The sequence below is a fragment of the Lithobates pipiens genome, unplaced genomic scaffold, assembly GCF_037356315.1.
Source record: "Lithobates pipiens isolate NorthernLeopardFrog02 unplaced genomic scaffold, aLitPip1_a1.2 Scaffold_18, whole genome shotgun sequence".
NCBI classification, from domain to species: domain Eukaryota; kingdom Metazoa; phylum Chordata; class Amphibia; order Anura; family Ranidae; genus Lithobates; species Lithobates pipiens.
Genome location: NW_027507758.1, coordinates 481,627,886 through 481,640,951, shown reverse-complemented (window position 1 = coordinate 481,640,951; position 13,066 = coordinate 481,627,886). Strand labels below are relative to the sequence as shown.

Sequence of the window (13,066 nt, the reverse complement as noted above, 5' to 3'; positions counted from 1 at the left end):
TACCCATATTGCCAGAGGAGACATTAAATCCCATACATTAACTTGGACCCCATGGATTGAATTTACTTACACCTCTTGCTACCAGGAGACCATTTCCACAACACCACAAGATGTGCAACCTAGTAATACGACTATCTGAACTTATCCACCAACACAAATTTAAGTAAATAACATGCTGTTGTTGATATATATGGGCTTATCTCCTGATCGTTGATGCATTTACCAGCACCCCCCCCCCCCCATACCCTCCTGCCTCCCCCCCTTTTTTCTTTTTCTCCCCTTTTGCTCATTGTCTGTTACTTTCTTTAATTACAACTAATAACCAATAATAAGTCACGTGATTATGTCTCTGTTGGCTCTAATGCCCATCTAGATCTAGGCCTCCACTCAGGTCACTGGCTGTAGATCCTTTTTTATGAAATCTTCATGCTCTTAAAAACCTTTGGATATGTTCTGTTTATATGTTAGATCCCATGAGTATGTGAGCTCCTGTTCATTGTACAAATGACTGTTCTGAATACCCTTGTATGTTCTGCCTGTTCCCTTCTTCAATAAACCGATATTAAACAAAAAACATATATCCAAGGAATTGAGAATCCCAAGAAGTGGAAAATGAGGGGTTCAGTTGAAACCAAACCAAGGTCAGGTAGACCAACTAAAATTTCACCCACAACTGCTAGGCAAATTGTTCAGGATGCAAAGAAAAACCGACAAATAAATTCAGGTGAAATACAGGACTCTCTGAAAACATGTGGTGTGGCTGTTTCGAGATGCACAATAAGGAGGCACTTCAAGAAAAATGGGCTGCATGGTCGAGTCGCCAGAAGAAAGCCATTACTATGCAAATGCCACAAAGTATCCTGCTTATAATACGCCAAACAGCACAAAGGCCAGCCTCAAACCTTCTGGCACAAAGTAATTTGGAGTAATGAGACCAAAACTGAGCTTTTTGGCCACAACCATAAACGCTACATTTGGAGAGGAGTCAACAAGGCCTATGATGAAAGGTACAGAGGTGGATCTCTGATGTTTTGGGGATGTGTGAGCTACAAAGGCACAGGAAATGTGGTCAAAATTGTTGGCAAGATGAATATCAAAAATACTGGAGGAACATGCACTCCTCAACCAGGAAGCTGCGCATGGGACGTACTTGGACATTCCAACATGACAATGATCCAAATCACAAGGCCAAGTTGACCTGTCATTGCCTACAGCAGAATAAAGTGAAGGTTCTGGAGTGACCATCTCAGTCTCCTGACCTCAATATCATTGAGCCTCTCTGGGGAGATCTCAAACTTGCAGTTCATTCAAGACAGCCCAAGAATTTACAGGAACTGGAGGCTTTTGCCAAGAGGAATGGGCAGCTTTACCATCTGAGAAGATAAAGAGCCTCACCCTACAAATACCACAAAAGACATCAAGCTGTCATTGATGTTAAAGGGGGCAATACACGGTATTAAGAACTGGGGTATGTAAATTTTTGATCAGGGTAGTTTGTGTCGCCATTATGATTTAAAAAGAGTAAAAACAGTTGATTGATAATAAATGGCTTCAGCCAAACACTAACCATGAGTGAAAGAAAAGTTTTTGGGTTATCATCCATATTCTCTGAAAAATGGTCAAGAAGGCATAAATTCTGGCAGGGTATGTAAACTTATGAGAACAACTGTATGCTAAGGGACATTGCTCTGTTCTGCTGCTGTTGTGAAGAAGTCTTTATCTGGATGTCATATACACAACCCACCGCTCCTAAGTATTTCTTACTAGCAATTTGAATAAAAGACAACCGGTCGTCCCTCAATCCCCCCTCCCCGTTTTTTTCCTAATTTCTCCTACTTCTTTCTTTCCAGCCTACCACTCACTTCTCCAAGCTTAATTCCTTTTATTCCTTCTCTGACTTCTGCCCCTACCTAACCCTAATGTCCATCTACCTTCCCCCCCTCCCCCCATTTTCTCTATGAGAGCTCTCAGTGTTGCATCCTTTCTTGTTACATGGCCCCTTCTTTTCTTCTGAATCTGCTAATAGTCAGGCCACACCTTAAACCCTTACCCCTCCTAGACACTTTGATCTCTCCCAATTTTTGACCTCTTAATATATACTATACTTCATAGTATGTTAATGTCTGCATGATGTTTTTGTCTCCCCATGTGTTTGCCATCCCAAACTCTGTAATCTTCAATAAAACATTTGTAAAAGAAGACCTAGGTGCAGACCTTTCAACCTAGTTTAATTTTTCATGAAACATGACTAGTAATGTTACACAACACATCTGAAATGGTTAACAGCCATTAATTTATGGCTATGTAAATGAGGCAAGGAACAGGAATTAGCCTGCTAGCAAGGAGGGTAAAGTCCAGCGATAAATGAGACAGTGAGCAGTGACATGTAAATCCTTTTCCTGGGAATCTTGGCTGAGAAGCACACATAAGGTAAAGAAAAACTTTATATAATATAGAAAAGTGCATTTTACTTAGTGATAAAAAACATATCTCATTTCAAGGGAATGGAGTGTGCTACATTTTGTACTTGCTCATCTTCAACTTCGGACACACCACCATAGATTTCCAAAGTGTTATACTGTTTGGTATGCAATTCTAAATACACAGGCTTAGCAAAATGGGAAGCAATGTGTGGCTAGATTAGTAGTTAGAGTGTCTTTGTCTGCTAAATATCGTTTTTACTTCTTAGCAGCATTAAAATGACATCTTGAAAATGAGGCTTGCATTCATTATTATATTAGAATTATATTGTGCAAATATTGCTAAGAAACAGGGTAAATCTTTAAAAATAGGGATTAGGGAGAGTCGCATCTGTAGAACATAAGTCAATATCTCTACCAAATGATAAGAGCAATAAACAGCAACACAGTTAAGTATTTATTCTGCATCAACCTTCTGACATGGTTTGAACAATAAAATTACCCAGGCTTTAAAACATTTGAGCGTTTCAAGTTATGGTTTTACAAAGGAGGCCTTTTGTGTTGTTTGCAACATTGGCAAATATTAAGTGTTCTGAGTTTCCTGGTAAACTAACATGATCAGTGTCAACTAACCACAGGGTTGCCTGTTACGCAGGGAAAACATTAGCCAAATCTAAGTTAGTTAATATTGTATTTATTTGTCTGTAAAAATGCAATTCCCTGTGCATAAAAAAAAAACATCAGGGAGGTTGTATAGAAATCAATCGGTTGATTGACTTTTGTACAACCTCCCTGCCCATACATGGATCGCAATTTGGCTGGTCCCTGTATGACTACCTTTACACCCATACAATAAACTAACATTTCTGGACACCTTATTTTCACACCTATATAAACTTCTTGGACATACCTTTCCAAAACTATGGCCATTAATATGGAGTTACCACCTCATTTGTGTGTATAACAGCCACAACTCTTTTTATAAGACTTTCTACAAGATATTGAATGTGTTTGGGAAATGTTATGCACATTTAACCAAAAGTAAATTTTTGAGGTCAGGTACCTGGCTTACCATTGACATTCCAATTTATTCCAAGGTTTTTTGTAGGGTTTAGTTTAGGGATCTGTGCAGGCCACTCAAGTTACACCACACAAGACTTGTAATACCATGGGAGTGATTTACTAAAGGCAAATAGGCTGTACATTTTGCAAGGAAAGTTGCACCATGTAACAAAATTTCCCCTAGAGCTGAGTGAATGTGGTACATTTTTACTTTGCAAAAAATACCCAATTTGCTCTCCTGGGGGAAATTTTAAGTTTACAAGAAGGCTGGAGGAGTATTTAAACTAGGATCGAGGGGGGAGGGTGAATTAGAATATAATGGGGCAGACAGGTAAGACCCTAATGGTGGGTGGAATAGGGGAATGGCAGGGGATAAGATAAGTCTGGACAAATAGTTGAGTTGGAAGCTATGGTGCACAAAGAGAACTATGATTTAATTGTAATTGCTGAATCTTTGCTTTATTCTTCTCACAAATTGGGCTATTATTATTGCTGGCTGTGCTCTCTTTTGGAGACACAGGGTAAAATGTAAAGGTGGTGGTGTCTGCCACAAGTGATCACAAAACAAGTATGAAAGAGGACCTTGTTGATGGATGATGCTGAAGCATTATGGAGGAAACTGTCTATGAGTGGGAGTACTTCAAAGTTAATTATTGGTGTTTGTTATAGGCCATCAAATGTTATTGAGGCGGAGGAGACGAAACTACTTAAACAGAAAGAGCTGCAAGGGCTGGGACATTGATGATAGTGGGGGATTTTAACTGCCCTGAAACTGATTGGAGTAATGACACTGCTGGAATGGTTAAAGTGGGAGTAAACTCCCTTTGTTAATTTTTACCTTATTATAGGCTAACCTATAGGTACAGTAAATATCTCCTTAAATGTGCACCGTTTAGGAAATATTTACTTTAGAAGTAGCCATTGACGTCACCGTTGCAGATGCTCTGAAGAAACTGCATGCCAGTGCTGGGTAAAAATGGAAGGGCGCCGCTGGACGGCTTAATTTTCACGGAAGTCTGTCGTAACTGTGCTAGTATGCAGTTTTTTGGGGTTTTTTGCTGCGGTTTACCACCGCTTTAAAAAGGTAGAAATTTATAAGCCTAAGAAAATTTTATGCTACACTTGATAGAAGCCCCAACTTGAAATCATGCTTTTCTGGACCTGTTAATCTCAAACCACGCAAAGCTTATTACTAATGTTCAAATAAAGGAACTCCTGGGTAACAGTGACAATAACATGATTTCATTTAATGTTAGCAATAAGAACATACTGGAAAGATAAAAGTACTTAAGGCTTGTGAATGACTTAAGCGTGGGAGGGAATATTGTTATTGAAGAGCACAGGACAGAAATTGGAATTCTTAAAGCTTAAAGGATAAGTCCACCTTTGTACAGAAAATAATAAATGCACATCTTTTTCCAGGTTAAAAAAAAACGTGCATTTATTATTTTTTTGTATTAGGAACCTGTAAAACATTGCACCAGTGATCAGGAGATCGCTGATGCCATGCATATCCACACTGTCATTGTATGGGCTTACCTGTACATCCCATATGGGTAAGCCAATACTCGCTGACAGGAAGACTCAATGAACTACCACAGTGCTCCACAGCACCATGGTAGTTCATTGAGAACTACAAGCCAACAGCCACTAAGCTGCTTGTATGTCATTCATACACACAGAGCTCTGTGCATGAATGACGCGTCTGTGTGGGAGGAGGCCAGCACAACGGTGCTGCTTTCAAAAACTGACAGTACGGGAAAACGTTCAGGGAGGGTGGCAGCAGTTGGTGGCTGCAGCACTGGGAACATGTTACATGTTCCACCCTGAAATGTAACATGTTCCCAAAGATGAACTTATCCCTTAAGTTTAAAAGGCTAAAAATAAAACGAATGTGGCTCATGGCCAAAGGTAAAAAAAACAAATTATAAATAATAAGAAAAAAGCACTATATATATATATATATATATATATATATATATATATATATATATATATCTATATCTAAATCTATATCTATATATGAAGAAACACTATCATTATTTAAAAGTTACAAAAAATATAGCACAATATGTAAAAAGGAAATCAAGGTTGCAAAAATTAATAGCAAATGTCAGGTTGCAAAAGAGAGTAGGTGGCTGGGGACAAAGAGAAGGCAAACTTATTAAATACCTTTTTAAGCTGTATACAAAGGAGCACGGGAGAGCTGAAGTCCATAATAGGGATAGTATTGACATACAGTGCCTTAAAAAAGTATTCATACCCCATTGAAATGTTCCACATTTTGTAATGTTACAACCAAAAACTTAAATGTATTTTATGTGATAGACCAACACAAAGTGGCGCATAATTGTGAAGTGGAAAGAAAATGATAAATTGTTTTCATTTTTTTTACAACTAAATATCTGAAAAGTGTGGCATGCATTTGTATTCAGCCCCTTTTACTCTGATACCCCTAACTGAAATCCAGTGGAACCAATTGCCTTCAGAAGTCACCTAATTAGTAAATAGAGTCCATCTGTGTATAATTTAATCTCAGTATAAATACAGCTGTTCTGTGAAGCCCTCAGAGGTTTGGTAGAGAAACTTAATGAACAAATAGCATCATGAAGGTCGAGGAACACACCAGGCAGGTCAGGGATAAAGTCGTGGAGAAGTTTAAAGCAGGGTTATAAAAAAATATCTCAAGCTTTGAACATCTCACAGAGCACAGTTCAATCCATCATCCGAAAATGGAAAGTGTATAGCACAACTGCAAACCGACCAAGACAAGGCCATCCACCTAAACTGAAAGGCCAGGCAAGGAGAGCATTAATCAGAGAAGCAGTCAAGAGGCCCATGGTAACTCTGGAGGAGTTGCAGAGATCCGCAGCTCAGGTAGGAGAATCTGTCCACAGGAAAACTATTAGTTGTGCATCCCACAAATCTGGCCTTTATGAAACAGTGGCAAGAAGAAAGCCATTGTTAAAAGAAAGCCATAAGAAGCCCTGTTTTCTAGAAGTTATGTGGGGGACACAAACATGTGGAAGAACATGTGGAAGAATATGCTCTGGTCAGATGAGACCAAAATGTAAATTTTTTTTATCCTAAAAGCAAAACTATGTGTGGAGGAAAACCAACACTGCACATCACCCTGGACACACCATCCTCACCGTGAAACATTGTGGTGGCAGCATCATGTTGTGGGGATGCTTTTCTTCAGCAGGGACAGGGAAGCTGGTCAGAGTTGCTGGGAAGACGGATGGAGCCAAATACAGGGCAATCTTTGAAGAAAACCTGTTAGAGTCTTCAAAAGACTTGAGACTTGGGCAGAGGTTCACCTTCCAGCAGGACAACGACCCTAAATTACAAATAATTTGAAAAAATTAAAAGAAATACAATGGATTGGTTTAGTTCTAAACATATTCATGTGTTAGAATGGCCCAGTCAAAGTCCAGATCTGAATCCAATTGAGAATCTGTGGCAAGACTTAAAAAGTGCTGTTCACAAACGCTCCATATCCAATCTGACAGAGCTTGAGCTATTTTGCAAAGAAGAATGGGCAAAAATGTCGTTCTCCTAGATGTGCAAAGCTGGTAGAGACATACACAAAAAGACTTGCAGCTGTAATTGGAGCAACAGGGGGTTCTACAAAGTATTGACAGGTCTAACAGACATCTGGACATGTCAATGCCCAAGGTGATGTAGACTGCTTTAATGGATCCAGCTCATGAGAGGAAAAAAAACACAGGGAATACCACCATTCTGCTTCCCTTGGGAACAATCGGTGGGTTGACTCTTGCTGTGTCCGTTTACAGCAGGAGTGGGTCCCCGGAGGCACATGTGTACAGGTATGTGATTCTTCACAGGAGAGCCGCCTTGCCACGGTATATATATATATTGTATAGTATACAGCCGACAAGTGGTTAAGGAGGAGTGAGCTCCCCCAGGCAAACCTGCCCTTAATTAATCCATTGCTACCCTGTTTCCCCGATAGTAAGACACCCCCGATTGTAAGACATATCGGGAGTAGTGATGGCCGAACGGTTCGCCCGGCGGTCGTTTCGCGGCGAATTTCCGACTTTCGCCGTCCGCGGGTTCGAACGCCTTTTTCCGTCGTTCGCCCCGGCGGACTTACGTGTTTAATGTATACAAGAACTTTAACCTTTCGTGACACGTTTATCATGTGTTACAGGACAACCAATTGAGACATGACAGCTCATGGACACTTGGACATTCCCCCTAACCTATAAATACACCCGATCCGGTGGCCATTTTACATTCTTTCTTCTGTCACTGTAGGGAAAGGATCCTGTGTGGAGTAGGGACAGAGAAAACGCTAGCTATTTGGTACACAAAAGTTCTTTTCAGGACTGGTATAGGTGTTAGGTCAGCAGCCTGAGTTTCTTTTGTCAGTTTAGATAAAGGGACAGAGCGCTGTATGCTGCTATTTTAGGGACAGCTCAGCCAGATTAGTCTTTCTTCATCATCATCATCATCATCATCATTAGCTGTTACTATCAGGTCCACAAAAGAGCTGTTCCAGCTAATCGTTCCAGCCTACTCTTTTTTGCCAATTTGTATAGGGACAGGCAGGAAGCAGTGTGTCAGGCAGTGAGGATAATTTTAAAGACTTGCTGTTACTATTAGTTCCACAAAGGTTCTTTTCAGGACTGGTATCAGTGGTACGGTAATAGGCTTGTACACGTATAATATTCTTTCTTCCAAATATAGAAAGAATATTATACTTGACTGCTGCCCTTCTGCTGCAGTCTGCTAATCATTCACAACTCACTTGTTCCACAAAGCTCTTTATCAGGACTGGTAACTTGGTCTGTCTAGGGTGCTACGGTACATAGGCTTGGGTGCGGTACAGTCTGCTGTTCTGTAAGGACCGCTATCGGTCCACAATACATAGGGTTGCCGTGCACTACTGCTGACCGCTGCCCTATACTGCAGCAGTCCTTCATTGGTATAGGGACTGACGTACAGTCTGCTAATCACTAACACACAACCTGCTTGGTCCACAAAAGTTCTTATAAGGACTGGTAACTTGGTATAGGGTGCTACGGTACATAGGCTTGAGTGCGGTACAGTCTGCTGTTCTGTAAGGACCGCTATCGGTCCACAATACATAGGGTTGCCGTGCACTACTGCTGACCGCTGCCCTATACTGCAGCAGTCCTTCATTGGTATAGGGACTGACGTACAGTCTGCTAATCACTAACACACAACCTGCTTGTTCCACAAAAGTTCTTATAAGGACTGGTAACTTGGTATAGGGTGCTACGGTACATAGGCTTGAGTGCGGTACAGTCTGCTGTTCTGTAAGGACCGCTATCGGTCCACAATAGATAGGGTTGACGTGCACCACTGCTGACCGCTGCCCTATACTGCAGCAGTCCTTCAGCGGTATAGGGACTGACGTACAGTCTGCTAAACACTAATACACAACCTGCTTGGTCCACAAAAGTTCTTATAAGGACTGGTAACTTGGTATAGGGTGCTACGGTACATAGGCTTGAGTGCGGTACAGTCTGCTGTTCTGTAAGGACCGCTATCGGTCCACAATAGATAGGGTTGACGTGCACCACTGCTGACCGCTGCCCTATACTGCAGCAGTCCTTCAGCGGTATAGGGACTGACGTACAGTCTGCTAAACACTAATACACAACCTGCTTGGTCCACAAAAGTTCTTATAAGGACTGGTAACTTGGTATAGGGTGCTACGGTACATAGGCTTGAGTGCGGTACAGTCTGCTGTTCTGTAAGGACCGCTATCGGTCCACAATAGATAGGGTTGACGTGCACCACTGCTGACCGCTGCCCTATACTGCAGCAGTCCTTCAGCGGTATAGGGACTGACGCACAGTCTGCTAAACACTAACACACAACCTGCTTGGTCCACAAAAGTTTTTATAAGGACTGGTAACTTGGTATAGGGTGCTACGGTACATAGGCCTGAGTGCGTTACAGTCTGCTGTTCTGTAAGGACCGCTATCGGTCCACAATACATAGGGTTGCCGTGCACTACTGCTGACCGCTGCCCTATACTGCAGCAGTCCTTCATTGGTATAGGGACTGACGTACAGTCTGCTAATCACTAACACACAACCTGCTTGGTCCACAAAAGTTCTTATAAGGACTGGTAACTTGGTATAGGGTGCTACGGTACATAGGCCTGAGTGCGTTACAGTCTGCTGTTCTGTAAGGACCGCTATCGGTCCACAATACATAGGGTTGACGTGCACCACTGCTGACCGCTGCCCTATACTGCAGCAGTCCTTCAGCGGTATAGGGACTGACGTACAGTCTGCTAAACACTAATACACAACCTGCTTGGTCCACAAAAGTTCTTATAAGGACTGGTAACTTGGTATAGGGTGCTACGGTACATAGGCTTGAGTGCGGTACAGTCTGCTGTTCTGTAAGGACCGCTATCGGTCCACAATACATAGGGTTGCCGTGCACTACTGCTGACCGCTGCCCTATACTGCAGCAGTCCTTCATTGGTATAGGGACTGACGTACAGTCTGCTAATCACTAACACACAACCTGCTTGTTCCACAAAAGTTCTTATAAGGACTGGTAACTTGGTATAGGGTGCTACGGTACATAGGCTTGAGTGCGGTACAGTCTGCTGTTCTGTAAGGACCGCTATCGGTCCACAATAGATAGGGTTGACGTGCACCACTGCTGACCGCTGCCCTATACTGCAGCAGTCCTTCAGCGGTATAGGGACTGACGTACAGTCTGCTAAACACTAATACACAACCTGCTTGGTCCACAAAAGTTCTTATAAGGACTGGTAACTTGGTATAGGGTGCTACGGTACATAGGCTTGAGTGCGGTACAGTCTGCTGTTCTGTAAGGACCGCTATCGGTCCACAATAGATAGGGTTGACGTGCACCACTGCTGACCGCTGCCCTATACTGCAGCAGTCCTTCAGCGGTATAGGGACTGACGTACAGTCTGCTAAACACTAATACACAACCTGCTTGGTCCACAAAAGTTCTTATAAGGACTGGTAACTTGGTATAGGGTGCTACGGTACATAGGCTTGAGTGCGGTACAGTCTGCTGTTCTGTAAGGACCGCTATAGGTCCACAATAGATAGGGTTGACGTGCACCACTGCTGACCGCTCACCTATACTGCAGCAGTCCTTCAGCGGTATAGGGACTAAGAGTTTTGTCACAGGGTCATTTAAAAAATGACATGCAGAGGAAGAGGCAGGCCCTTCCGCAGGGGTGGTAGGGGTAGGGCAGGAGCAACAGGCTTGAGCCAAAGTGGGAAGTTGCAGAAGGTGCGTTCAATTACTTTAAAGGATGCACCAGACTTGGTTGAGTGGCTCGCTCAGCCTTACTCTTCTGCACCCTCCTCATCCTCTCGATCTGCACCCTCTTCTTCACTCTCTGCTATGTGCACCCCCAAAGACACTACCACCAACAACACGACCACCACCACCACCACCACATACCTTCCGCTTGAGTCACTGGAATTATTTTCCGATCCATATCAAGAGGACATTTCTGATGCGCAGCCACTCTTGGTATTGGATCAGGAAGAGGAGGTAGCAACAAGCGCTACTCAGCAGTCTGACGCCAGTACCCAGATCAGCCCAAGGAGGAGGTTGGTCCCCGGTGTTGCTGCCTACTCTACTTATAGCGGTGGGGAAGGTGACGTTGATGATGACGTGTCTAGTGATGTCACGTGGGTGCCCACAAGAGAGGAAGAGGAGGGGAGTTCAGAGGGAGATATGGACCAGCAGATAGGGAGGAGAAGCAGCAATGACTTACATTGCACAGCAGGGACAAAGCAGACTGCAAATGTATCAGGAGCGAGTCATCGACCATGTACGGTCACATCTGGCGCTCCCAGGACACCGGCACATGGCTCCGCAGTGTGGGCTTTTTTTAACGTGTCCGCTGCTGACAATAGCGTTGCCATCTGCAATCTTTGCAGTCAACGCGTTAGTCGCGGTAAGCCCAATACTCACCTAGGGACGACCGCCTTAAGAAGGCACATGAGCAGCCATCACCGAGCCCAGTGGGAGCAACGGAACACACAAAGCCACACTGCAGGCTCTCACCGTCCAGCCTCGTCTTCTACTTCTCCTTCTCCTCTCTCCTCACAATTGTCCTCCACTCCACCTTCCATCACGCCAAGCTCACATTTTTCTGCAAAAAGGCAGGCTTCCGTGGGCCTAATGTTTGAGCGTAAAAAAATGATGACGCCGGATAACCCTCTTGCCCAACGGTTGGCGGCTGGCTTGTCAGAACTCATAGCCCGCCAACTACTGCCATATAAACTGGTGGACTCGGAGGCCTTTCGCAAATTTGTGGCCATTGGAACACCACAATGGAAGGTCCCAGGAAGGAAGTATTTCTCAGAGAAGGGCATCCCAGAGCTATATGGCCATGTTCAGCGGCAAGTGAATGTATCTCTGGCACACAGTGTCGGTGCCAAGATACATCTGACCACAGACACGTGGTCTAGCAAACACGGGCAGGGAAGGTATATCAGTTTTACTGCCCACTGGGTGAACCTTCTGACGGCCGTCAAGCATGTAACCCGTGGCACCCGTGTAGATTTGGTTTTACCGCCACGGATTGCATGCAGGCCTGACTCTTCTTCTCCTCCTCCTACTCCATCCTCCTCCCTCTCCTCCTCAGCTGCCTCCTCCTTTTCCGCTGCTAGCGTCTCTTCCACTGCACCGCCCAAGCTCCCCAGAACCTATTCCACATGCCAGGTGAGACGTTGCCATGCCGTGCTGCGTCTGTTGTGCCTGGAAGCAAAGAGCCACACTGGCCCGGCACTCCTTTCAGCTTTGCGTTCACAGGCAGATGAGTGGCTAACACCGCTCAATTTGACAGTTGGTAAAGTGGTGTGTGACAACGGTGCCAATCTGCTTAGCGCATTGAAACAGGGCAAAATCACGCACGTGCCGTGCATGGCACACGTCTTAAACTTGGTCGTGCAGCGATTCCTTGTCAAATACCCTGGGGTCCAGGACATCTTGCGGCAGGCAAGGAAAATCTCGGCCCATTTCAGAAGATCTTACACGGCCATGGCTCGCCTTGCTGACATTCAGCGGCGACACCATCTGCCGGTCAGACGTCTTATTTGCGATTGCCCGACGCGATGGAACTCAACCTTCTATATGCTTGATAGGCTGCTCCAGCAGAAACGTGCAGTTAACGTCTACCTGTATGAACTCTGCGAAAGAAACGGTTCTGGGGAGCTGGGTTTTTTTTCACCGCGCCAGTGGCTGCTCATGCGCGACACATGCAGACTTCTGCGGCCATTTGAGGAGATCACCAAACTGGTCAGTCGCAGCCATGGCGCCATCAGTGACATGGTACCTTATGCCTTCTTTCTGGAGCGTGCATTGCGTCGTGTCATTGATCAGGCTGTGGAGGAGCAGGAGCGGGAAGATGAGGAAGTCGCAATGCTGGATGAATTCCCAGGGGGGGCTACTCTATCTGAGACAAGTCAACAACAGGAGTCTGATGAGGAGTCAGAGGAGGATGGTGCCGGGGCGGATGAGCAGGAGCAAGAAGAGCATGCTTTAAACCTTTCTGGGATCCCTGTTGTGCGAGGATG

The 13,066-nt window shown here is 44.2% G+C and overlaps 1 protein-coding gene across 2 annotated transcripts in view; it reads left to right on the top strand.

The window, feature by feature from the left end:
- MYO7B (myosin VIIB) overlaps positions 1–13,066 on the top strand; it is a 523,403-nt gene that overhangs the window by 15,044 nt on the left and 495,293 nt on the right. The window contains exon 1 of one of the 2 annotated variants that reach the window (XM_077488412.1): positions 2,344–2,430. The exons of the other annotated variant lie outside the window; for it this stretch is intronic. The gene's annotated coding sequence lies outside the window, so the exon portion shown is untranslated. Of the gene's footprint in view, positions 1–2,343; positions 2,431–13,066 lie in introns of those variants that run through there. 2 annotated transcript variants of the gene reach the window in all.